Here is a 26,820-nt window from a genome sequence, read left to right on the forward strand (position 1 = left end):
GAGCATCTCAGCTACACTAACACTGTGACAATGCTGACAATTACTGAGAATTTATCAAAAGAATTCAAAACTATTATATTTACAGGGGGAAAAGTACAAATATTAGACAGAGGGTCATTTCAGAGCATAATAAAACCACAGTGCAAAGTCAGAATTCTCAGGCAACTTTACCTATGCATTCCAGCCAAATCTACCAAATCATAATGGCCTTAAGTCACAAATGTCTCAAGGCCCAGAAAGAACAGTGTAAACCTCTAAGAAGTTGCAGTAGATTCCATCTGTATTGCCTGAGACACCAACGAGAGGAAAGGTGTCTCATTAAAAAGTAGTAAGAATAAAAAAGAAGATAAACACTGCAAAGACAAACATGAATGAATCAACTTAGACAGCACGAACTAGAGCAATAAGCAGGGAGGACCTGCCAAACTAGAAGATACAAGCAGTTCAAACCAGCCATTGCTGAACTATACTGTGAGGCTACGACTTAAATATTTAACAGTTTTTTACTGACATACTTTTTGCCCACATATTTCCTTGCAAATTTCAAAAGCAAAACTTAGTTTACCCTCATCAGTAAGGCTCACAGGTGCTGCAGTTTGTTTTTGTTTTTGTAAGATGTCTTTTTTATTTTTTATTTTTTTTGCTGAACAAGAAGTCTTTTATAAGAGATAAAATATACTTACAGTGGTTTCCAAATGGTATCACTCTTCAGGTAAATTACTCCAAGCCTTGGACTTAGTGCAGACGTTCATTGGGGCAGGGAACAGAGAGAGGCTGTGTCTGTACCAGGAAGAATCAAAAGGAAAGGTCAGGGGGAAATAATAATTATTTACTGAGAGCAAGAAAACTTGCTACAACTCTAGCTGGCATTCTGTGCTGTGAGTACAGCTGGCTGCAGCCTGGTAGTGCTGAATTCCCGCTTCAGCCCCTCCGGCCCTGGCTGCAAATGACCAGAGTCAGTCCCCAGTTACCCCAGTCTGCCCATGCAACCTAATCCTGTGAAGCAAGGAGGAGAGGGAGGGTTAGCCACCAAAGTGCTATCTGCGGGACTCCTTCTGAGAGGTCTCTCACTCCAATGGCATGAGCACGGAGCACTGAGGGAGAGCTAGCACAAATTTGGCACTCGGGTGCATCTCAGCAGAACAACAAGGCCAGTCCTGTTCCGAGCAGCAACAGACTCTTCCTCAAGTATGAAAGGCAGGAAAAGGAAGGGGAAAAAAAATCCTCCTTCATGTCTTCTGCTGTCTTTACATCACAAAAAGCATGGCTCATATCAAAGCAGAAATTCCACTTTTCTCTCATCCAGTCACTTGGTCTACTGCAGTGACACCAGGGAAGTAACTTATTGCCAGCCTTGCAGGAAAGGTTCAGCTCAGCAATAGTTTTATCTCTGAAATCTTCTGAGCTGAAGAGATAGTTGGAACCAATGGACTGAGATGGAAAGGGATCCACAGAAAAACTTCAGCTCCAGTATTTCTTAGATGGTGATTTTACCATCCAGATCTAAGTTTTTGGGAGTATTTACATTTTGGAGAGACTTGAATCTCTCTCTAGACTAAGAGAACTCCTCCTTTGCTAGCTTCTTATTATCCTTTGGTGGTTCACTGTGGGTATGTTGGGAGTATGTCTGAAGTTGACATCTAGGGACAGAATTAAATCCTGCTCACTTCACTTATGCAAAGAACTCTTGAGACATCAGCATATTCAGTCTTGTCCCCAATAAAACCACTGTCGCCACTTCCATGAAAAAATGATCTTGCCTACTCTGAGCAGACCAGAAAAGCAAATATTTGTTTCATCAAAGAAATCAAGAAGGTGAATGAAAAATGGTAAGAGATATAATTGTTATTTCACAGGTAGCTAATGTCACTGTGCAAGTTGGAATTTATGTCTGAAAACGCAACAGAAAAATCCCCCACTGTTCGTGCAGCAGGAACACTCCAATGAGCACCAACAGACACAATGAAGGATTTCAGATGACACTGTAATAATGTACTTCACAAAATATATATTCAGTTTTATGTTCAATTCACATATTTTGTAATGATGATGTTTCTTAATGACTGGGATATATACTAAATTATGATTTCAACAGGCTACACGAAACTTGGCAGCTATATTTTACAGGGGCTCAAGCAAACATTTTCTTTGATTCCAGTTTTTTTAGGTTCCCCCCTCTTGGAGTCTGCTTTGAATTGCAAATTAAGTAAATTCAATATCACACACTGAAAAAATTCTACAACTTAGTCTGAACCTCTGAGTTTCACCAGGGCTTGGGAGAGGAAGCACATCCATCAGGTTACTTTGAAAGAATTACATAAAATAGTGACACTTTTGACCAGAACCAAGGATTGCATTTCAAAGGTGCAGCAACGCCTAAGGATTCTGTAGATTTAAGTCCTTGCTAACACTCAGCATGGCTTACTTTCAAGCTCTCCTTCCCACCTCCATATACGCCCCACCTGTTCTGTTAACGCTGACCTTGCTTCTTATATCCACTTTGCACACATCAGTCTGTCTTTCATGTGGCTGTTGCTCACCTTTTTAAGGCATAAATCCCCACGTGCCTTAAAGACTGCCTCATACTTCAGATAATGTGCATTTTTAACTTGTACTAGAAGCAGAAAAATCACAGGATCGGGTCTTTAGTCTTTACTTCAGCAGAACTCCTGCTCACTTCACTCCTAATTTCACACAAGAGAAGCCTAAGAACTGCATGTACTAATCTTGCATATTTTGTCACCTCTCTTTTTGTGTCATTATTGCTCTTCCAATCTCTGGGATCCCAATCCAAGTGGCTCTCTCTTGCAGCGCTGCCTAGCACTCAATCTGGCTTCACATCAAGGGTCAGGCAGACAAGTTGTTAGAGATGGGCTGTTGGAAGTCTTCTACAAAATCTGGGCTCAAAAATCTCTGTGAAAGGCAATACTTAAAATATCTTCATTTTTCTCCATTTTTTTTTGCTATGGCCTCAGAAGATACCTCTCTTTCCTCCAGTGTGATGAGCATAAAGCACTGAGATCCTCAGCAGTTGTTAGGCACTTTTTAAATACATAAAATCAACAAAGCTGATGGTACTTCTTAACACATTGGGACTGCAACAGAGAATGAAATACCCCATATTTTTGTAAAAGACTTTATTTAGCTTTGGGAAAATTAGAGGAAAAGGATCTTTGACCATAAGAAAATTAGGCAGAAAAAGAGACAAGCAGGACAACAGAAAAATGCAATGTGTGACATTGGGTTAAGTAACTTCTCCCCTGTCTACCCAGGCTCTCCTACCCAGAAAAGGAAAGCATTATATTTCTGTTCCGTGGGGTACTGTGTGCTTAATTAAGATTTTGGAGGATAAATTTTCTGCATGAATGCATTCCAGAAATGCAGACTTTATTACTTAAATATTCCCACTAATGATAGTAACTTGGGCATTTTATATATGCTCACTTTTATTCCACCTTGCTCTTTCCAAGTTTTATCTGGTAATTTAGAGGGTGTGAGGAACATTAATTGTATCAGTGTTTTTATTAAGGAAGGTCCATTTTATGAGAGTAGTGATGTACTACAGATTATGATTTAAGATGTACACTTTAGGTCAGTTTTATACTGACTTCAGTGCAGTTGCAGTGGGCATAAAGTCAAGAGAAAATGTGGTGCTTTACATAATAATGCTGATGATTAATGGGCTCATGGACCATAACTCTATATTCTGAGGCACTGATCCTCCTTCTCCCTCCTGAAATTTGTGTCTTGACCCTTTCATCTCTTGTTAGCTACCTTTCCAGGGCTATTCATTAATCAGCACCATTGATCTGATGTGGTCTGTCATACTGTATTACCTAAAACACACAGAAGCAAGCACTGGCCTGAGTCTGCTCTTTACACGACACACCATCATATTTCCTTTACAGATGACTTAAATATTATAAACATCAACTTACTGCTTTTGCCTGAAACTGGCTTTTTCTAGATTAGTTCCCTGCAGGATATTTCTATCTCTCCCCCTGGATGTACCTCTTTCTGCTCAGAGACACCATCAAACACACTCAGTATTCCCTGCTTGTTAGGGGCACTCCTATGTCTGACCAGCAAGGGACAATCAGCAAAATGGCTCTTTCTCTTTGTTTGAGACCTGGTACCACTATCTTCTGTTACTTTTTTTTTTTTTTTTTAGTGATTCCTGATCAAGCAGATTCAAGTTTTTAGTTAATTGCTATTTATTTTACTCCCGCAATTGTCTTTTCTCTGATATCACCAGAATGCTTCCTTCTGCCTTTCCTCTGATCCCTAGTAATGAAAAAATTAAAAGATGAGCTTCTTGTGAGCTTATTTCTGATTACTCTTATTTGTTGTGCCGGAACAGTGCTGTCTATCATGAGGCAATGGAAAGTAACTCAGCAGTGCCTTGGAAGTTGGCATGTCTGATCTTAATCTGCGTATTGTTCCGCTCTCTTGAGTTAGGTGGGTTGAGTTTTAATTGATGCATTCACAGTCATGATATATTTTCAGACTGGGCTGTCTAGGATAAATTCAATTCTTTGTGGTCACTTTTTCTCTCTGGGAGTAGCATTTTGGATTAAATTCTTAAAGCCACAACAAGAAGGAGGAGATGAGAACAGCAGTGTTAGCCATCAACAAACACGATTCAAGAATCAACTTCCTTAATGAAGTGGGTTATTCCAGATATATTCTACTGTTTCTCTGTAAGGAGAAGGTACATTGTCTGACCAGGACTGACTATGGCATTGACATTGTATGAACAAGGTTAGGCCACTGGCTACCTATGGGTAGATATCCAACCCCAACGTCTTAAGAGATCAAGATAGACTGAGATATAAAAGCCACCATTCCAGCAGAGGCCAGAACTTGTGCCAAAAAAACCAACAAAAATTTAGCAACACAGGACATGTTATGAGATGGGCATAAGCATAGATTTTTCACAGTAGTCAAGGCTTCATTTCCAAGAGGAAATGGCTCATCTCTGTAGTCTACTGGGAACGCTGTATGTCCACTATCAGTATGGCCTAAAAATCAGAAATCAATTTGTTAATGGATTAGACATTTACAGAAAGACTGTTTAAAGAGGCTGGACCGCTCTAGCCTGATAAAGGCCAATTTCCCACAGGGACGTGTTTGCAATAGCACTTGAGAAAAAAAAAAATCTCTCCCTGAAGTCCCAGAGGTACTTACTGAAATCCAGAATAGCAATATAGTTTGTAGGAAAGTCTACATTATGTTCCCACTTTTTGTCTCACAGGCCCCCTACTACTTGTATGCATCCGTTTCTTTTTCCCTTCTTTCAGTGCCATTTATCTGATACTACAGAATTTCACTGCTCTTAGGCTGCAATTCTTAAGTTTGATTTTGGCACTTGGAATAGGCATTTTTGAGGTCTCCTTTTTGTCTGTTGATTCTTCTGATATTTCTTTCTGTTTGCAGGCAGTACTCTCAGTGTAACAGCTAACCAGAGTTCAGGTCAAAAAGGATAAATCTTCTCCTTCTGACTTCCCTTTCTGCTTCCCATGCCAAATCCCCTCCTTCCTGTGGCAGTGGTACAAGGCCTCAGCCCAGACCATTCTCTCTCATTTAAGATCTAACCCTGAGTGCTGCCTATTTTCCACTAATGAAGATCTCATCATGCTCAGTGTGTTGGGTGTGTAAATTCCTCCCCTGCAGGTGTGGCAGGTGCCCGAGCAGAACGTGCTCCGCTCTCTTGGCGGATCCTTGCAGGGGACAGAGCAGGATAAAACCATGCTTGGCAATGGTAAGCAACTGTTTGGTCTTTGCACCTGATTTGAAATGAAGATAACTGCTACTTGGAAGAGGAAATTAAATGTCAGTAGTTGGTAGGCCCAATCAGAGCAGAAGCAAATCACCAAAAGCCCTAATGTAACATTCAGCTAATGGTTTAAATGAATACAAAAATCTGCGATGCCAAACTGAACTATGGCAGTGTGTCAGACCACTTTTCATATGTGGTAACAAGAAGAAACTGTATTGCATGCATACCTAGAATATATACATGTAAGTAACCATATATTTATGTATGTATGTAGAGTTATATACATGATCATTATTTTAAGATTATCTTATTCTGGCAAAACATTGCTGGGTATAAAACACGTAGTTCTTTGTATTCCTACTATGGAATTCCTGACTGCTGAGTGAAACCATGTAATTTTCAAAGCAGTTCATTAAAGTGGGGTGCGACTGAGGCAAACAGATAAAGTCCTAATTTTATTGATGTTGGTGTGGAATATGGAGTAAATCATCTGTGCTCAGTGGAACTGCACCTACATAACCTTTCCTGGGAACAGACTGATTTGTGGGTAGTGCTTGTATACTGTGAGCCTTGTTGAATCTTGAGTGCTACTTTTCTACAGATACTTAGTATTAATAGAAGCAGTGTGAGGGTATAAACAGCCTCCGGCATTTATATGCTGATGCTGTAGGTTACAAGGCGTAAACATTATGGCATGAAACTCGAAAGGTTTGTGGGAGGGGAACAAGTAAGAGGTTCAGGTTTTGAAGCCATGAACACTCAAGATGGCCAGTGCAATCAGAATATTGTCTTGTTAACAAGAAGGTGGCACTCGGACAACTTGATGCCGTCTTGCTACCTTAAATAAGATTCTCACAAAACTAAAGGTATAGTTGTGCTGCAATTAATACCAATGTTTCTGAAACTGAAATATGAATTGCCATCACTGCAATCACAAGAGACGAAGAAAATGTGTAGAAATTAAATTGTTACAGTAATATATCCGCCTAAGCTACTGCTTTGGCTAGATGAGCCAGATTAGCTCATGACAGATGAGCTTCATGAACATTTCATTGCCAAGGAACCCTGTCAAAATATTGGTGATTTCTCCAAATCTGTTCAACATCATGGAGATGTCAAACGAAATCTGAAAGGACATTATTTTTCAGGAAGAACAAAAACAATGAAAGCATACGAAGAAAAGGAGCTGAGTTTCTTCCTCCTCCCCTACACATTGCTTTGGTTTCATTAAATGCTGTCCTTGCAAATACTTTTCCCTAAACTCTGAAACCCTTTAGTCCCATAGATGCTGGTGAATTGCAGAAAGTACTGAAGGTCCTCAAAGAACAGACCTCCCTGTTTCAGTAATCAGGGTTTCGAACAGACAGTGTATTTTCACCGAAGTACAGGGAGATTACAGGTGTAATCTCAGCACATAACAATTTAATCAAGATTTACACCAGTGCCACTGGTTCTGCCATACCCCCATCCCTCCTGGTCACAATGGTACAGCACTTGATGCATCAGTGTCTGGCCACCAAACTTGTGGTTCTTATGCTGAAAGATGATCTCAGTCACAAGTCAGAAGTACTCTTTCAGGAATATGGAACATGATACAAAATGGTAAGTGATAAAAGTAATTAAATACTGTTTTTTTTTCATGGTTTGTTGCTTGCAGAAACTAAGAGATACTGTTTATATTAATTAAAGGTAGAATTCCATGTAGGACAGTGGAATAAATTTCAGCTATAAATTTCAGTAGATTTCATCCATTTGTCACAGGACTATCCCCTTCAAGGCAAACTAAGAAATAAAAGTTTCACTGATATATCTGGTTTTCTCAAGCACCAAGAGCCAGGTTATCAAATAAACAGAAAAACTGAACCACCTTCCTTCACCCCCAAAAAACCTTAGCATCTTCTTGACAGAACTCCTTGTTCTCCCTGAGATTTCATTATGTGACTTGTTTTATAAGGAGATGAAAATGCTTGCACAGTTTTATCTGCCTTTACTAGAGGAAGATTTATATTAAAAATCACATTTGCATGGATTCTGAGGGGCAAAGTCTGAGACAAGGAATCTTTTCCTTAAGTTTTAACATTTTTACCACCACTGCCTGAATACTGAGCTAAACAAATGTGTTACTGCCAGTTATGAAAAAATTAAAATGATTTTTACTTTTTTTTTGTTGTTTTGGAGGACTGTCTCCATCTCTGAAGATTTCCCTTGCCAGTCATTCATTAAAGAGTCGGTAACCAACACAGTGAAAAGCCTAGGTAAAAAGCACCACAAACGTGTTTTCTCATACCATTCTTCCTATGTGTTTGCTGCCTCTGGCCTCAAACTGTACAAATGAAAGCTTGTTTGATTTATGTCAAAAACTATATATAAAATATCACACGGGATCCACAGAGAAACCAAGTCACTCTGGGCTTTAGTTTCATTATCCATTGAGGAATAACTGACTACAGCCTTGGAGTATGTAGAACTGATCAAAGCGCTTGCTTCTTCACAAGCAAAGAGAAAACCACTGTAGATTTCCTGTTTCATGCTTCAGTGCCAAAACACAATGAAAAAGTTCTAGATGAGTATTTGAATTATTCTAAAACATTGTTCAATCAAATCTGATGGTTATGCGCATTTGTGAAACTCATCATTTGAAATGTCAAGTCACTGACAGCAGTGTGTCCTGAGGTCTGATGTATATTTGCGATAATTATTTGCTTTTTAAAGTTATGTATCATCTGCATCAAACCAAGATTTTTCTTAAGTGTGCCTGAAATGTAGAGATGTCAGTGCCAGCTGCGTTATTCAGATCTGGGTTTTAAATACCCTGTGCCAGGAAAACAGAGTCAGGATATGACTACAGTGCCATTTTTAAGGCACTCTGAGTTATTTTTCACTATTCTCTTAAAACTGTACGTGATGTGGCTGATGGAGAATGATTACTAGCATTAATAGTAGCTGAAGTGATTTCTGTGCAGTATATGCAGCATGATGCATTAAGGAAAATAACATAGCAATAATTGCTATTTTTACTTCAGTATTAGCAAATTATACTCTTGGGATTTATTGTAATTCAGTATTCAGCTCTCTTCCGTGGCTCTGAGAGGGCTCTTCTCTGGTCATTTCAAAACTTTTTTGAATGAAACTGAAGGCAGTTGGCTCTGTTGTTGGGTAAGTTCTGCTAATGTAGGAGGGCTGTCTCCTGAGTGCTAAAAAGACCATTTGCAACTCTTAAGCATCTTCTTCCTTGACAGCAGAAGTTACTATCCAGAATGGTTTAGATGATGCTGAAATGAAATTTTACAGGAGATCCACAATCTTCTAAGAGGAGGCATGGTAAGGAATGGCAGTGACTTGAGGGGACCTGATAGCAACTTCCCCACCTTTTATTTTTGGAAAGTGACACTGTAAATAAGCACCCCAGCAGTGTCTGAACTCAACATTTTTTCTTATCAGGAAAGAAATTCTGTGAGGAGGTGATTGAGTTTTTGACTGTAGACAATCTGGCAGCTACCTTACTCCTCCTATTTTTTGACAGAAAATCTTATAAGAAAATGGCCCAGATGAACAAAATTATCAGGACGCTTGCAGATATTCTGATTTCTGCCATGACCGGCAAGAAGTACCATAGGAGATGGATCAGAAATCTTAGCTGTAGGGGAGCTTAGAGCTATTCTAGTTCAATCAGATTTCACAATTTGCTCTAATGAAGAGCACTGGCAGAAGTTCAAAGCTACTCCAGGTCTCGACTCTCCCTCCACATTACTATAAAAATGTCTGTAGAAGTGTTAACTGCAGAGGAGCCAAAAGTTGTTTTGGTTCCAGTCTTTCCCAGCAGGAGTAACTGAGAAAATAGAGTAGGAGTGCTAGTTCTGCTCACAGCTCCCTCAGCCTCCTGCAGAACACCAGAGAAGTTGCTGGGAACATGGCAAAGTGTGCACAATGCTGTCACCCCTCACAGCTCCTGCAGCCTCAGCCACGCCCTGCAAACACCAACACAGATGCACTGGCTCAGTAGGTCCAGAATTCTTTGGAATTAGCATCAACCTCCACAGCTGATAACCTGAAGTCTGTTTGCAAGCAGAAGGTATCAGGAGGATGGCTGTGTTCAGCCAGCATTGATTTCTTCAGCCTTTTCTCTGGTCTGCTTTCTGTCTGATTTGGAGGTGGCCACTGTTACTACAAGTAGCATGAATCACGTCTCTGTTAAAAAACAGAGCTCCAATTGTCTTACATAACCCCTGGTAACTGCATGTTTAATAATAGCAAGCCATTCCCAGGTAGGGATTCTGTGTCCCAGACACATCCACATTCACACACACACACACACACACATATTCCTATTACTTTCTACACCTTGTTTCTGGGAATGAGTGAGCTTTTCACATGCAGTATGACAGTTCTGAGTTGCAGGACGTGGCAACTATTATTTTAAAATGCCATTTTCACTTATTGCCTCGAGAAGCCAGTCTGGTATGTGCAATTTGCTTCTCAGCCCAAGCAGCAAGGAGTGAAAAAAAAAAACTTCCAACAGCTCTGTTTGGCTTTGGGAGAACACTGAGTGGTGAAGGCTATGGTTGGATCCTGTCCTGAAAGCTCGAGACTTTCTACGTGTTAGCTCTCCTTCTGTCTCACAGAGAAGGCCTACATTGTAGTAAAGTACTTCTCATAGTTCTGACAAACCCTTGTTTTTACACCTCTGTTTCCCCCTTGAAAAGTAAATGACAATATGCAACTCCCTCATTATTGCAAGGCTAATAGATAATGCTGCAAATCAATGATGAGGTCTTCAGATGAAACTTCTCTGTAAATTGAAAATATTATTCTTTTTGTAATCTATGAGAGGTCTACGGAAGGAAGGAGTTTCTGAAGATTACTCTGGTGTAATCACAAAAATCTGAGCTTTCATTCAGTAGGTCATCCTTGCATGACTACCTACAACTAAATCATAGAACTGAGCACTGTCCAGACACTTCCTGAATGCTGATGGGATTGATGTCAGGACCACTGCCCTAGGGAGCCTGTTTGCAGATGGAGTGGTTCTAGACTATTTCACAAGGTTTGCCAAAGAAACCAGTTCCTTCTGACCTCTCTTGTCATCAATCATGATTTCTAGGCATCTAAACTTGAATTATATGCTATTACCAACATAAGAGCCAGATTTCAGTAATCTCTGAAACCTCTGTATTCTCTTATTTTAAGATACGTCTTGCAGCCAGGGATTTGGAAAGTCAGTTTCACTTGTGAATTTCTTCAGCTTTGTGAGTTCAGTTTAGGTTCATCTTTCATTCACAAACACTGTGTGCATAGAACACACATGTGAAGAAAGAGCTAAAAACTTAGGTGGTGACATAATAAAAAATGTTCTTCTTCAGCTTGTGTTTCTAAATCTATTCTCCTAGCTCAGATAGTCTTTCTTGAAAAGCATCAAAACTTAGTGGATCAGATGTTCAGACTCTGATTCTATGCCTACCTCTGACCAAGGCATGTCATACTGCATGCCAGGCAGTATCTTTGGAGAAGTCCTACTTTCCATTTTCTCCAGATCTATGGACAGCAACTGACAATTTGGTATTGTTATGGGATCAAGTGTCTCACTTCTTATGAATCCTTGGATCTATAAATCACCTTATAGTAAAGTCAGACCTGAACTAAACCTAGACTGTGTTTGAGCTCACAAAGTGACTGGTCTGGCCAACAATTGCACAGGTCTGGCCGACTTTCATGCCCTCCCACTAAGTTAGTCAACAATACTCATGATCTCCCACAGATTTCTGTGGGTGCAACGGGGGAAAAAAAATGGGCTGATACTTTGTCATCAAATAAAAGCCTACAGTTCAGCAATAAAACTACAGTGAAAAGTCCAAAGACCCAAGCAAGTGAAAAAAACCAAATCAAACAAGCAACCTACTGAGTTGTAAACTGTAGTTTATCAGTATCATGCAGTCATGAGCTGACTGTGTTACTGCCCTAGGGTAAGAAGTTCTTACCTTCTCTGTAGGAAGTCAAATTAATTTGCCTTCACTATCTAGTAATCCCTTTGTCAAGCAGCAAGAAATTCAGATATTGGCCCCTCTGTGTTATAATGTATTCTTTGGAAAGTTGAAAGAGAGAAATGAATGGAAACCATAGAACATGCATCAGTTGCTGAACTTGCAGCATTCTTGCTAGAAGAGCAGTATTAATATTTTTATTGGTGATTATAACACTATGTCCCAGATTCCAGCTAAGCATCTGAGAACACAATGGATCTTGTGCAGTCAGGCTATTTTTATTAGGACTTAAACGCCTATAGGAAACAATTTAACTGGTGACCCAGTAAAGGGTTAAACAAAAGTTAGACTCAAGTTTCCAAAGCCATCTGAACTGGCTTCAAGAAGACATGAAACATCTCTGCATCTGGAAAATGGAACTTGCAATTGACTTTTCTGTACCATCTGCTCTCAGAAACATTTTCTGCTTGGAAGTTGCATAAGCAACGAAAAAAAAGCACACAACTTCCTGTACCGTGTTTTCGGTCACTTGTAATGACGCATTACGAAGCAAACCAGCTAAATATGCACAACTGTGCCTCATTCCAGATGACAACATGTATTATATAAGAGCAATGCCTGACAGAAAGACACTTATTTCAAGATATCACAACACAAAGAACACTCGACGGGAAATATTCACTACATGTGAGAGTTGGGGGCAAGAGCCAGGAAGAGTTTTGCCTCCATCTCAAAAGGCCAAGAGTAGTTCAGAAGAATCAAAAAGCAGACAATTTTTGGTTTAAAAAGTAAAATGACGGAACTTGTTGCACCTCCTTCTGTAAAGGGGAATTTAACTTATAATGAATATAAGATTTTTGTTGTTATTTAATGTCACTTTAATGCATTTTAGATTCAAAATGATTCTTATCCCCAAAGCTTTCAAAAATATAATTTGTTTAGACTCGCTTTGTTTGTCTGTTGGGAAGCCATGGCCTGATTTAATCTCGTATTGTGGCATAAATAAAACAATATCCCCAGGAATTAAGAGCAGTTTAACCAGAATAAAAATATCTATCTCTCCAAGTGAGTCCCAAGCCTTTAAAACTGTGCATGTATGTATGTATGTATGTGTTGGCCTTTTTCTTTGCAGTGGCTGCACTAATGGAATTGGATGGAGACATATGGGAAATCCAGATATCTCTGCAAATGCAGGGAACTACTGAAGAGAAGCTGTAGCCTTCACTGAAGCAGGGTCTGCAGCTGAAGGAGGTGGTTTGCCTCCACTTGGAGGTGTTTCTGAAATGGAAGTCGAGATAAGTTTCCTCACTAATGAACAGACTCAGCTCAGTCATCAGTGTAGGTCTGACCTGGTTTGGGCACGGGCACAGGATCACATTACTGTTAAATTAGCAGGAGTTTGTGTTGCTGCAAGAGAGCAGACGATACCTAATCTAGCCTGAAGTCACAGTGGCGCAGACAGGTGACACCTGATCTGACATCCAGCCTGCCACATAAAGATAATCCATTTGTTCTGAAAACACTCAAATCAGTGTGTGAATTTATCCTAGATCAAGATTTTCTCTTTTACAGCTACAGTGGTTTTGATATGGTTTTATGACCGAGATCCACTATAAAGTCAACCTACAGCTTCAGAAACTGATTTTGCATGGAAAAAACCAATTCTATCATTCTAAATCTGGGGGTGCAAACAGCTCAAGGGAAGACAAAATCCCCCACCTGGGAAGCACATTGTCTTTGCAAAGACTAGCCATGAAAGAATAAAGAGGTTCACTTCCAAATCAGTATCCATTGCTTTCCATGGGCCAAAAGGACTTGGACCACCAAATTTTCTTCCCATCTTCAAAATATAGTGGTTTTATTCATAATACAGGGTTTCCTAGATAATGAACCCTGTAGTCTAGAATGTGCAAGATTAGATAATTCTCAGGAGACAAGTCTGCCTCCAAGAAAATATCTCAGCCTGTGGCAACAAATTCTCAGGTTAATGAAAACTATTTTAAGATTTCAGTTGAATTAAGGAGGTGCACAGTTCATACAGGTCACCCCTGCATGGGAGGGGAACATCAATATGTTTTCTGTATCTACAGTTCATTAACAGCAAAACCTTGTTCATATCCTTTTTACAACAGCATTCTTCCTTTCCTGCCTAGCCCCCTTCCTGACTCTAATGCCTTACACCTCCATCCATCAGAAGGACACCATACAAAATTTTGTCCATAATTACACTGGCAAGGCTCCTCTGGTTTTCATGGAAGTTACATCCTCATAAATGAGAGCAGAATTTGTCCCTCTGCCTTTTCAAAAGGAAGGCTAACGATCAACTAATTTTCTCACATCTCTGTTTGCACTTTCACAGTCTGGTTACATTGATTTGTGTCTCATAAGTAGACATTTCCTTTGTTGGTTACAAATCAATGTTATAGACCTAGCCTGCCTGCACATTTTTCCCTTCCCTCTTACAGTGAGAAAAACAAAGTGCAGCTTCAATTCCTCTTGCTTTATATAAGTGAACTTCCTTGATGAAGCATGAGAGAAAAGCAGATAAAATTCCAGCTCTCCCTCAAAAAACAGGAAACGTCTGTGCTTAAATATCTAATTACCAAGACGCTTTATGGTATGATAAACACCTTTATCATTCCAGTCCTGCCACTGCTTTGTTAACCTAGCTATAATCCTCTCCTTCAGATATCACAAGACTTCTCAGGGCAGCCCACTGTGATATCATAGACAACTATGACTTCATGGCATGAGTAAGGAAAAAAGAGGCAAAGGTTTTTTAGTTTGCAGATGGACTGAGCTGCCACACAAATCTCCGGGAAAGGACAGATAAAAAAAGGGTTTGTAATTGGTGCCTGAGAGGCAATGAGGTTTTTGACTGCACTGTGAAAATACAACAGAGAAGACAGATGGGTATTTCACTGCAAATGGATACACGTGATAATAGAAAAGGAGTAGTAAGAAACAGAGCCATCAATCATACCAAGTAAAATAAAGTAGAGGTGTAAATGTGGAACACATCAGTTTGATTTTCCTTTATTAAATGCGAAAAAAATAAAGTTAAAAAAGAAAAGTCAAAGCAGCTTCAACTTAATCTCATCAATTTTAATGCTATGAAGAAGTTTAGTAAGTGATGGTTCCACCAATTTGATGGAAAACTCGTGACTGCCAAAATGTAAACAGAAATTGTTTAGAGCTAGTAATAATAATGATGATGGTGATAATAATAATAATAATAATAATAGACTTTGAGATCAGAAAGGAAAAGAAAAACTTTACAAATATGAACACAGCTGCCGCCACCACCAAAGAACATCCTCACAAGTCAAAAGGGAATTCTACTTATTTTAAAGAACAGCAGTAGGAATCAGGAAATCTGAGTCCTACTTACACCTCTACTAGGGAATGTATGCTTGGCCTTGAGAAAGATATTTCAGTGCTCTGTGCTTCAGATTCTCTGTAAGACCAATCAAGATAATAATAGATCAACTTCACATGCATCTTAATTCATGAGTGTTGAGCAAACACTTTCAGTTTTTTTATGCAGAAACTATTAAATGGCATGAACAACAAAAAAGAATGTTAAGATTTGGGGAGCATTTGAAAAAGAAATTCCACAACTCAGCCATCTCCCCAAATCACAGGAAGAGAAAAAATAAGGTCCTTTTTTGCATTTTATTTCCAAAGGAAGTGTAAAGCTTCCCAGCCAAATGGGCACAGAAATTCCCCCTGAAAACACAAACATGTAAATGGTGAGAGGAAGCCCTGGCTGGCTGCAGCCTTGCAACATTGTGTACATGTGCCCATTCCCTGTGAGAAAACACCACACTACTGGCCTGTTGGGAAGAGGAATGAGAAGTTACGACTTCTTGGAGAGTTGTCCATTCGCACAGACTCTTGAGAGGAATGACAAGATTTGTCTTTACAAACAAGCCCTGGGTCTGCTGGTAGATAAAACTAGCACTGAGAGATAAGAAAAACAATGGGAAGGATTCTGTTGATTGAAGAATGGAAGATACTTGCCTTTACAAACAAACCACAGGTTTGTAAACAAAACTGAATATTGAAAGATGAAAGCAACAGTGGGGAAAACCCATAAATCCCATAAGAATTAAAAATTAGGGGGGTTATACATTAAAAGGGGAATCTTAGGTCTTAGGCATTTCAGGAAGTCTGTACCTCTCAAGTATCTCAGCCAATGGGGAAAGAGAGAGGGAAATGCGGCCGGGAAATTAGGATAAAAAAGAGGCTGCGTCCTCCAAAAATTTGAGAGACCCCAGGGGAAATGCCCCATGGCCTCTCCCTTTATTCAAATAAAGTAAAAGGACTTCTCTGTCTCCTTTTTGGACACAAACCTCTGGTGTTTGTGGATTAATTTTCCTAGCACTCTTGACACAGCAGTTCAGGCAAGAAACCACATCGCTCTAAGACTTTGGGGACCAACCATTTGGTCTCTCTGTTCCATCAATCCACAGCCTTAGGCACCTACCTGTTTCCCTTGTGTTTAAAATAGGCCTGGCTTTCTAAAAATTTTGAGTTTTATAATAGTAGATATGGTGGAATAGGCCTTGGCAGAGTAAACTAGATATTAGAAAGAAAGAAAGAAAGAAAGAAAGAAAGAAAGAAAGAAAGAAAGAAAGAAAGAAAGAAAGAAAGAAAGAAAGAAAGAAAGAAAGAAAGAAAGATACAAAGTAAGAATGCTAAAATAAAGAGAATTATAAAAACAATTAGTCTGATTTAATACAACTTTGACATAACTTTTCCAAACCCTTTTTACTTAGACGTAAATGACAAACAGAAAATACCAAGATGCCACGAGTCAGACCTGCAAAATCAAATATGTTTCATCAGTGTCTGTTGCAACTTTTGTCTCTAGTAAGAGTTATGAAAGGCCTCAAAGAGACAGAGCTGCCCAAATCAGTTTACTGATTAGGAATGTATCTACCAAAACCCCTAGGCAGTGATGTGTTACCAGCCCGAAAGGACTAGCACAACCCTGTTCAGCTATAGGACAGCGAGACTTCAATATGCACTGCAACACAAATATATTTATAGCAGCTTGTTTACAGCTCATGGTGCCTTCCACTGTATTCTGTGTATTTTTCTTATCTTGCACTATCAAAGTTAGCAGACAGTGGAGAGGTATGCATCTTTTTCTTATCTTATCCTGAACAGGCTTTACTATCAAGGACATAAATTCTCTCTTTTCAATAACAAGCTACAATTAGCACAGAGGTCAGGACACTGCAGTGAGCACAAAGGTCACAAGTAGTGCTGGTACCCAGGGGATTCCAGAGCTAAACATGAATCCAAAGCACTCTGGGCATATGGAAGTGCAATGGTTGGTGGTTTGTTGTTGTTGTTGTTGTTTTTAATATCGGCATATATGCATGTCAAGAGTAAATATTTAGGGAATGAGCAACATGATAACAAAAAAACACCACACCCTTTGTAAGCTTAACAGGGATAAAAATATGCAACTGACAGGTGGACAAAGTAGGTCTACCTGATGGAGAGCACTGGAGAGAAATTAAGCCCTGCCTTTTACATTTCATGCATTTTAAGAAGCTGCTCAGATTATTTGTTTACTTTAACCTGACATCCGTTCTTTTAACAGGAAGTGCCAAAGCAAAATTTGTACTGGAATACAAACATCTTCAAAAATTCCCGAGAATCTCAGTGTGGCATTTCTCTTTTGTTCTTTCTACATAGTTGTACAGATAAACATCAAAAGTGAAATATTTAGGCTCAAGTCACCCAAAGACTGAGAAGTGCCCACACTGAGTGTGCATGTTACTTTAAAACCTAGTCTCATGAAGATTTATTACTGGCATGAACATTTTCAAAGAAGGCTTGAATAGATGTAGCCAGGTAAAGGTGAGAGGAAGTATTTCGTACACACTGGAGCAAATAGACTCAAAAATCCTAGCCTCACCGGGTTGGCTCCAAAAGCAGGCGGAGCTGAAATGTTAACTGAAGTATTTGAAACGCACCAACCCTGAGAGGATTATACTGAGCTTTGTGACAGCTGCACTTGAGGAGAAAGAGGGAGGATAGGGGCTGAAGGAGCCAAATGAACAATTCAGATCAATGGAACAGGCCTGGAGGCTTCTAAAGAGAATCTTTTAAAGAACCACAGACAATGGCCACAGTCTAGACTGAATACATAGAGAAAAGTCAAGACAAATCATCACCATTAAAAGCTAAGTAATCACATCACATAACAGCGAGATACAGCAATAGTCTCTCTGTCTCTGCTCTGAGGTGAAAGCACCTGGAATGTGACATTTGTTTCTGGGCACCTCCTCATAAGAGTGATTGGAGACAGTTCAGAGAAGAGCCTCATAAGCAACCAGTGTGGTGGAAAGACTGAGCTATTAGGGAAAGAAATTAAGAGCTACATCTGCAATAGCCTGGTTACATGCCAGTGACTATCAGATGAGGGCAAAGGCATGAGAACAAGCTGCATATAATTGAAAGGTGCAAATAACAAAAAAGAAAAAAAAAAAAAGAAAAAAAAAGGAAGAAAAAGAAGTAAAAAGAGGATAGCTAATAATACGCATATGTATATGTATATGTATATGGATGAAATTAAGACCAGTAACATGAAGCTGAAATTCCAAGGAGCAAAATATTATAAACCTGAAAAGTAGTCTCCTTAGGGAAGGAACTGAAATTTGACTGTGTAAAACTGACCTAGACAAAACACTAGACACGCAGTACACACATCCTTCATTGGCCCTGGGGAGATGGGCTGAGCAGGCTTTGATTGTTTTTACAGTTTGAGGATGATGAGTCCAAGGTACACTGCATTTTTCTGGTCTAAAAACTATCCATAAAAATATGGAAACCCATGAATGACACTTTGGTAGGTTAGAAGATGATTAACCAGAAGGAGACTTAATTCATGTTCATTGGATAAGCCTGTAAATTAGGCAGAGTTGTATATGAAGAAAGAAGTAAAACATCAAGGAGTAAAACCTACCAGGTTGAGGAAATGGCTTTTAGCATCAGGTTCCCAAAGTGGAATTGCCACACAGCATGGATAATCCATTGCATAAAAAGAGAGGATTATATATGGATCTGGCAACAAGATATGAGAATGGAGTTGTGGAAATGACTTTAAAGCATATGTGACTCCCTGAATCATGAGTTGGCTAGTCTATGGAAAAGTTAAATGCTTGTGTCACAAATCCAGAAATCTGAGTGTGCAAAAAGGGAGCCTGTCTCTCTCTAGAGAGTATCCTGAGAAAGTAAATGACAGGCAGAGTGAGCCTTGCACTCTTCCATACTACTGAACCATGGATATAAGCCTTTAAAGGAAAAAAAAAAAAGAACATTCCACTTACCTGAGTATTGAAACACTGCAAAAAGCTGGACACACAGACAAAAAGTATGGCAGAGACATGCAGGGGGTGGTAGTGAAGAGAGTGCAAGTGTCTGGACACAGTGGGATGAAACATTGCTGTCACTTCCTATTCATAACCTCTCCAGCAGTAAGGAGTACAGACAGGAAAACCACCAGCTAAAGCTGAGACATCGAAGTTACTACATAAAATAAATCAGATCCTGACTGATTTTAGCCTGCACTGGAAATAATCCTTAGTTTTTTTTAACTGGAAAGTCAAGGCCTTATGGATGAGAAGCATGGGGAAAGTAGAGACAGAGAAATAAACTTTTTATTGACAGTTTTCAGCAAGAAAAACAAAGTCTGTCTTTGCAGTAGTCGTGTTATCAAAGAGAAAATTAAGTTAGTGGTATCTTCATTTGAGTGGTGTCTGGTTTTATATTTTTTGGAAGCAAGGGGAAAAGACAACCTTCTTTGAACCAGAGACATTAGTGATTTAACTCCCCTGTGGCCTTACATAGGTGGGGCTGCTTCATATTTTAAGCTGCCATGTAGTCTGGACAAGGCAGCACCTTCCTATCACTGCAGCATCTTCCTGACACTTCTCTCAGCCTGAGGTCTTATGAGTACAGCACTGCTGACTGTTGCTTCCTCGCACAGTGTGAAGGGAGAACAAGGTTTCAGGTGATACTATACAAAGATCATACTGGTTTCTGAGTTATACTTCTGTTAACCTTCCTCACTGGTACAGACATCTAGAAAACTTTCCCCTTGCTCTACCTTCAGGGGCCCAACTCCAAATTCAGCATTAAGATCTATCTGTGAAGAAGTTTAGCTGGTTGTACCAGCAATGGTGCTTCCTGCACAAAATGGTAAACATAAATGCAGTACTGATTACATTGCAAATCATGCCCTAAGGCTGGTGGTCCAACAAAATAGTGATTTCAGAAGCAATATCAGATAAAGTATTCTCACTACTCTCCAGGCCATTGCAAAAAATTACCCTCCGATCCCTACAAAAATTCATGATTTGAAGAAAGATTGGTGGTCTCTGCTTGTAGCTTGACTCCACAAACATCTGTGCCGAAATGAGTGGGAGAGTTGTGCAATATGTTGGCAAATCTGAGCAGCCAAAAGAGGGAAATTAATTCAACTGGTTTGGTCTCTGAAGCCCATGTATTGCCCAACCAGGGCCTCTGCTCTTTATTAGCTTTCTGCTGGTCCCTGCTAACTAATGGTAACCTGTCCATCTGCAGAGCCAGATATAGGTTCTTTAAAAGAACAAGAAGGAATTCCTGCTCAGACAGAAGACAAGCCCACCCACCATGTGTCTGCCCGGTGCTGAGGAGTCTTGGGACAAAGGTGGCTGCAGGCTGGGTATTTATTTTCAGGCTGATGCGCACAGATAACCTGACCTCTACGCTTACAAGAGTCATGTAGTAATTCATGGCTTACCCCAGCTTCCACAAGGCCAGCATCCTAAAACCCCACGTACGTCACAGAGGACCTTCCAAGCAGCTGACAGACACTTGTGACAGCCATTCTGGCTAGGAAAGCACTTAAATATGAGGAAGAAATACAATGTTGCTCACTCCCCCAAGTGCAAGCTAATTTTAGAGCTCATCCTGTGAGTCCTTATCCAGGGGATGTTTTAATTACCTTTAGCCTGCCCAAACCAGGACTCCTACCCTATGAGTACTGCTGATAGGTCTGTCACGTCAGTCAGGGCAGCTGAGAGCTTTTCTAAACACCAAGAACAACATTGCAGTCACTAGCGACTCAAACTGCCTAAAGTGGTGTGATTTTTATCACTTTGACAATACTTATGACAACTTTTCTTTAAGTGTAAAGGGATTGTTAAAATTTACTAAGATTTATAAAATAAGCCTACCTAGAAGTTTCATGTATGTATGCAAATGTTGCATAAAATCATATACAAAGAACAGTCTGACTCTGCCTCATACTGACATTAAAAAAAGGCCTCTAAGCTCACAGAAAAAATCTTGGCCCTCCTCTCCTCAGTTTACATAGCCATCCACCCAAGCCTGGGAAAAGAGATAGGGCTCTTCCCCCCAGTAAAACAATACTGGACTTTCCCCAAGGAAGACTGCACCACTGTAACCAGTGAGACGAGGCAAGGAAGAGAGTCAATGGCAGAGCTAATCAGGATAATTCAGCTGTTAAGAAAGCAACCAAACCCCATAAAGCCCCTGAAAGGTCAAAAAGTATCTCTGAGATTATGCCTGAGAATGACCTAGAAGTCAGCGTCATCCAGAGAGCGCTAAACTATTAAATTCTATGCAAGCAAGCACTTGCTCTGTGTATGAGCTGAAGTTTTCAAACCATTCCCCACAGAGATAATCATAGTAGGATCCACAATAAGAAAGATCTTGTTACGATACCTCCCAAATACTAATGCAAACAACACCATGCTTCTATATTCAGAATGCATCTACATCTCTGACAAGTCTAAGATTTCTGAGACCAGAGCAATAAAAGACAGTCATCAAATGCAAGTAGATTCTAATTTCAAAATACAGGTATCTTGACATCCGAAAGATGTGAAGATGTTTTTTCTTCTGGCTCAGAATATATTAGGTATTAGAAGTCTAATCTCTATTTTATATCTGACTGAACTCCTGCTAAAATAAGAGATGCTGATGGACCCAAATGGGAGTTTAGGACATTAAAAAAAAAAAAAAAAAGTTAGCCCTTACTAAGCTTGGCTGGATACATAAAGATGATTCTTCAGGCAGAAGCAATGAGCGTGGCTCCACCCGATACAAACAGCGGTTGTGCTGGAACAGTCCCTTCAGCAGAGATCTGCAGACCCTCCCCTGTGTACCTGACCGTCTGCACACTGCCAGTGTAGGTGAACCTACTGCTGGTGCAACAGATGTCAAAGCAGGCAAACCTGACTCCCAGAGCAGAGGCACTGACGGGGCATTAACATCAAGGCCCCAGTAGTTGTGGTCATTTAAATGCTAGCAGCTTTAAGTAGGTTATCCAAATCTTGAGTTTACTGTGTGACCCCCTAGCACTTAATTACAGAACATTTGGGGCCAAAACTTGCCCCAGGGTATGCATGAAGTCATCTCAACGATGCTAATGGAAATCCGTGTGCTGTATATTAGAAAAGCAACTGGTACTAAATAGGTCTAATTTAAAGGTTGTCTTTTACTGAACATCCGTTTATTACTTACATTTACAAAAACTAATCATATGACAGTTGCCAAGATTCATCAGCTGGGCTTCAGCTTACATTGCCATAAAATCAATTAAAGAAAACCTGGGTTTTAAAGCCTAGCAGCTTGAATTAATGTTCTGTTAAATCGGACAGATTTTGTCCATGGTTCTTTATTGACCCTTGTACTTTTTTTGACATCCTTATGATGCACCTTTTCCCAACCAAAGTGTATTTCATGGCCTAGGGATGGTTTCTGACTGAGGGAAGAGTATTTTCACCTCCTCTTCACCTCCCCGAGCAGTATTTCACGACTCATCAAGAGGTGTGCCATTAAACCTAAAGCATGCTCATGGCTCCTCTCGAATTGCAGCAAACAGATCTGTCAGACTTCAAATCTACTGAGCAGCAGCAGCAGCAGGTAAACACAGCTTTTGTTTTAGCAGCTCAGTTACAGCTAAGTGAGCATCTGCCCTGGCTGTACACAATAAACCTTCTATTTCAGAAAAGTATAATTGTCATTGTATTCCCTTGCCCTTTGAAACTTCGAGCAGGAAGCTTCAGCCTGAGGGGCCACTGCAGTCTTTAGGACATTAAAGCCCCATATTCTTCCCCACTTGTTATAATGTACAATTGTAGATACCTGCGTAAAATGAAAGGAAAACACCACACTATGTAAAGCCTCAAATGATCACTTGGCTTGGGATTCATCTGCAAGAGGCAAAGCCATACAAATGCAGTATTGTTACATGGCTGTGGTACTTGCTATGTGCAATATACAGAGTAAAACCCCTTAAAGTTGCTTTAAAGGTTTTCCTATTCCTGTTAACAGGTTAGGGGGCTATAGAGAAGTGTCTTATCAGATGCTTCTTTTCAGCTTTAATGAAACTTTTGCTAAGTGGGAGCTGAGCTGACTCCATTTGCCACTTCTCTTGTAAGAATTTCATTTGTGGAAGTTACGGGCCTATTTTCTTCTATGGAGCCCATTGCTTCCTTCAAAAAAAGAAATTTATATCACAATTTCTTTAAGAAATGCATCAGAACTTCTTTCTGGTTTAAGTTTCAAGGAATGGCATAGATGAAACTTTGAAAGCAAATCTGTGGTGAAATTCAGGACAAAAATGCAGCATGTATGTGTTCAGAACATACAGTATTTGCATGGTATGAAGACTGTAAGTAATTGGCAACTCATCCAAAATCTTAGAATGAGTAATTTGTGGCAATTTCATCTATGTAAACTTACCTACAGCACGTAGGGAACAAACACATACATGCTTTTGAGAAGAAATACCCTACCTCTTGCTATATGCTGACATTGCATAGTACATGCATAAGGGTTTAATGAAGTGTTTGGGGCCCATGCTAACTTTGATTTGTAGGGCTCTAAGTCATGCAGCTCGTGCTGATGTTACTATATGCTGCTATGAATACAGAGAAGAATTTTTAAGACCAGCTTGTTATGCTACACTCACAAACCTCATTTTATTTTAACGTAAATAGTGTGCTTAATCTCTTTTGAAGGTTCCAAAGATCCCATCACCTCTATTTTTTTGGGCATAGAATCTCATGAGAGGATGCAGTATAAATGATACCCATCCATTCCATTGTGTTTCTGCCTTTTCCACATTTTCCTTTCTGCCTGCTCCTTTACCTACCTTTTTGGGTCCCTCTTTACTCATTTCTAGCTAGTCCCTTAGCCTGCCACTTGTTCTCCACTTTCACATATATAGTTTGTAAGACTCTGTAGTATACATGTTTTTTTTCTGTTTCTCCTGCTTACCTATCCTGGCATCTGGCAATGTTCCATGCCATCAGAGTACCTGGGTTTTAATTTGTGTGTTTACCTTTGTCTTGCATTTAGGAGGAGAACTCTCTTGTCTGACACCCTCACCTTTCATTAACTCTGGTTTCCTATCATCGTCATTTCCTACCGCTCCAGAAAAGGCAGGAGGGGGAATGAAGTGCTCGTGGAGGCAGTGCTGGCTGTCACAGACTGATTGACAATGAGCACGGTGCCTCCAAGTGCCGAGATGCCGCAGTTTGTGAAGTGAGACCTCGGTGCCCGGTACACCCTCCTTGATTGAACAGACATTTTCAGTGCGGCTGCCGATCACTGTTAGCCCAGTGATCCCTGCATTCTCCTCACTTCCTTCTCCCAAGCTGTCAGACTGGCAAGGCTCAGGAGAAATCACAGGTTTCCTAATTGCATTTGTGCCTGCACAGAGAGAAAACTTAAATACAGGCTGGTCAGATCTGTACAGATGATGGAGAATGTTTCGCTCCATTCTGTGCTAGTGTGGGCTCTTCAATTTGTGTCTGGCAGCTTCCCTGTTCCTGAGGACAGAAAGATAAACTGTGGCTTTGTATGGATGGGGAATATGACAAAGCAAAAGGAGAGAAAAAGAAATTCATTACATTTATCTGTGCAAACATTTTCTCAAATGATTCCTGCAATTTCACATATCAAGCTCCCTCTGTGAGCACATCGATCCTGGATGGCTGTACCTTGGATTTATAGAAAAAGCTTGTTCCTATATCTGCTCAGTCAGATTGGAGCTCTTTATTGGTGCTGATCAGTCTATTCAGACTCTTCTGACTGTTCCTTGCTCAGAGCCAACACATCATGCACTGTTTTCAATGGCTACTTAAGCATCAAGTGGGCTCTGGTAGCTAGGTAATCCAGAAAGGCACACACAGCAGCAGCCAGTCTGGACCGTGACTCTGACTCAAAAGCGGTCAAGTTTTCCTTTGACTGCACAGGATAGGCTCGTTTTTACGAAGCAATTTTCTAGTCAAACCAAACACAAAAGTTGACTAAACCAAGATGGCCCAGTGACTACTGGGGATTCCAGTGCCTTTAGTGATGGAAGAGAAAGCAGGAGCCACAGATAGTCCTTCCCCCAGGTTAAGGGTGGCTCTATGGGCAGCCTTAGTTTATTTGGCTCAGTGGCTCATGATTACTGAAATAACAAGAAGCTTTCTTCTGTTTTATCGCAAAGTCTCACGGGAGGCTTCATTTGCATACAGTGACTCAGAAAGCTGCCTGCTGAGCTGCACGTACTGGATGTCTGTCTGGAACAAGTCAGAGTAATTTGTCCTCTTGTTTACAGCAGCCTGTTTATAGCAGCACGGAGATGACCCATGGATACACCATGTCTACCGTCCAAACACCCAGAAAGGGACTTTTCACACTCATCACAAAGCCACAAATCCTATAGCTCCCTCAACTCCTTCCAGTGAAGATGATCAACTCCTTTCAGTGAAGATGATCTCTAAGGGCTACAGGGAGCACAGTTGGATTAGAGCAGGTTTGGATGAAATACATGAGCAAGAACTTTTGTTGCCTCATGATCTCAGTAAGAATCCATCTGCTTCAAGATGATATGATGCCCAAAGGATGGAGAACAGGTGTCCTCGAATACCTGTGGACTTTGGTATCCACTATTAATGTTTTCCCCAGAAATAAGTTGTTCGCAGCCACTCAAAGGTGATTTGTGGCTTTCAGCATTTTTGTTCAATGGCTTCAAGTGCTCAAAACCCCAATGAATGAAATCTATAAAGCCACCACCTTTCTCAGTCAGATAATTTCAGCTCTAAACAAGACTGAGCTTAAAAAAGCACCATATGTCATGTATGTAAAAGAAATAGCCCTGTAATGAATCATATACATGTATTCTACATTAATTTTTCACAGGAGTAATTTGAATGTCCTACATTAGCATCTCCTGCTGGCTAAGGCATCCCCCTAAAAATTAGATAAACAATTCTCCAACCCATGCACCTTCAAACAACTACTTCTTCCTAGACAAAGAAACTGATTTTTTTCCTCTGTTACAGATATAATATTCTTCACTAGAACCACAGAAACCTAAGGTCCGATCTTTATCCAAAATTCTGCCTCATGTGCAATTTCTATTTTGCATTAGAAGAAGGTCACTGCCACTGCTTTGGAAAAGAGAGCAGGTTTCTTAATCAGACATGCCATGCTTATTTTTGACCCTGTTACTAGACTGAAATTAGTGACTATATGAATATATCTCACATATTTAACATATATAACATATATAAGTATCCATGTCTGCACACATACCCACCAAACCTTAACAGTTATACATATCCATGCACGCATGCATATGTGCAAGCAACTATTTAATTTTCACACATACATATTTATAGGCATGTTTGTATACATATTTACATATACATTCACATATGTAACTTGTAAGCATTTGACAGTCATTGAGCATTCCCTGAGCTTTGTGATGTCTCTTTTGTGATATCTGAAGAATTTGGTTGAAGATGAAGGGATAAGGTCAATTACTCCTGTACTTACAGAAGAGACACCCACTATGCGCAAAGCTTACCTAAAACACTTTTCTCATATATAGATATAGATATACTCCATGAAAGTACTCCAAAACTTCTCCCTGCATCCTCTTTTCTGTTGGCTGAGCAGCACCACTTGGAAAAGGAGAATATGTGTATCCCAAGCTCATATCAGCAAAACTATCTCTATCAGTCTAATTATGAA

The 26,820-nt window shown here is 40.0% G+C and overlaps 1 protein-coding gene across 12 annotated transcripts in view; it reads right to left on the reverse strand.

Annotated features, from left to right (window-relative positions):
* Positions 1-26,820, reverse strand: part of ZBTB20 (zinc finger and BTB domain containing 20) — a 474,904-nt gene that overhangs the window by 34,448 nt on the left and 413,636 nt on the right. For all 12 annotated transcript variants that reach the window (XM_040056379.2, XM_058419419.1, XM_058419420.1 and 9 more), the window contains one exon: positions 684-780. The gene's annotated coding sequence lies outside the window, so the exon portion shown is untranslated. The remainder of the gene's footprint in view (positions 1-683; positions 781-26,820) is intronic.

The sequence above is a fragment of the Hirundo rustica genome, chromosome 2 (genome assembly GCF_015227805.2).
Source record: "Hirundo rustica isolate bHirRus1 chromosome 2, bHirRus1.pri.v3, whole genome shotgun sequence".
Taxonomy (NCBI): domain Eukaryota; kingdom Metazoa; phylum Chordata; class Aves; order Passeriformes; family Hirundinidae; genus Hirundo; species Hirundo rustica.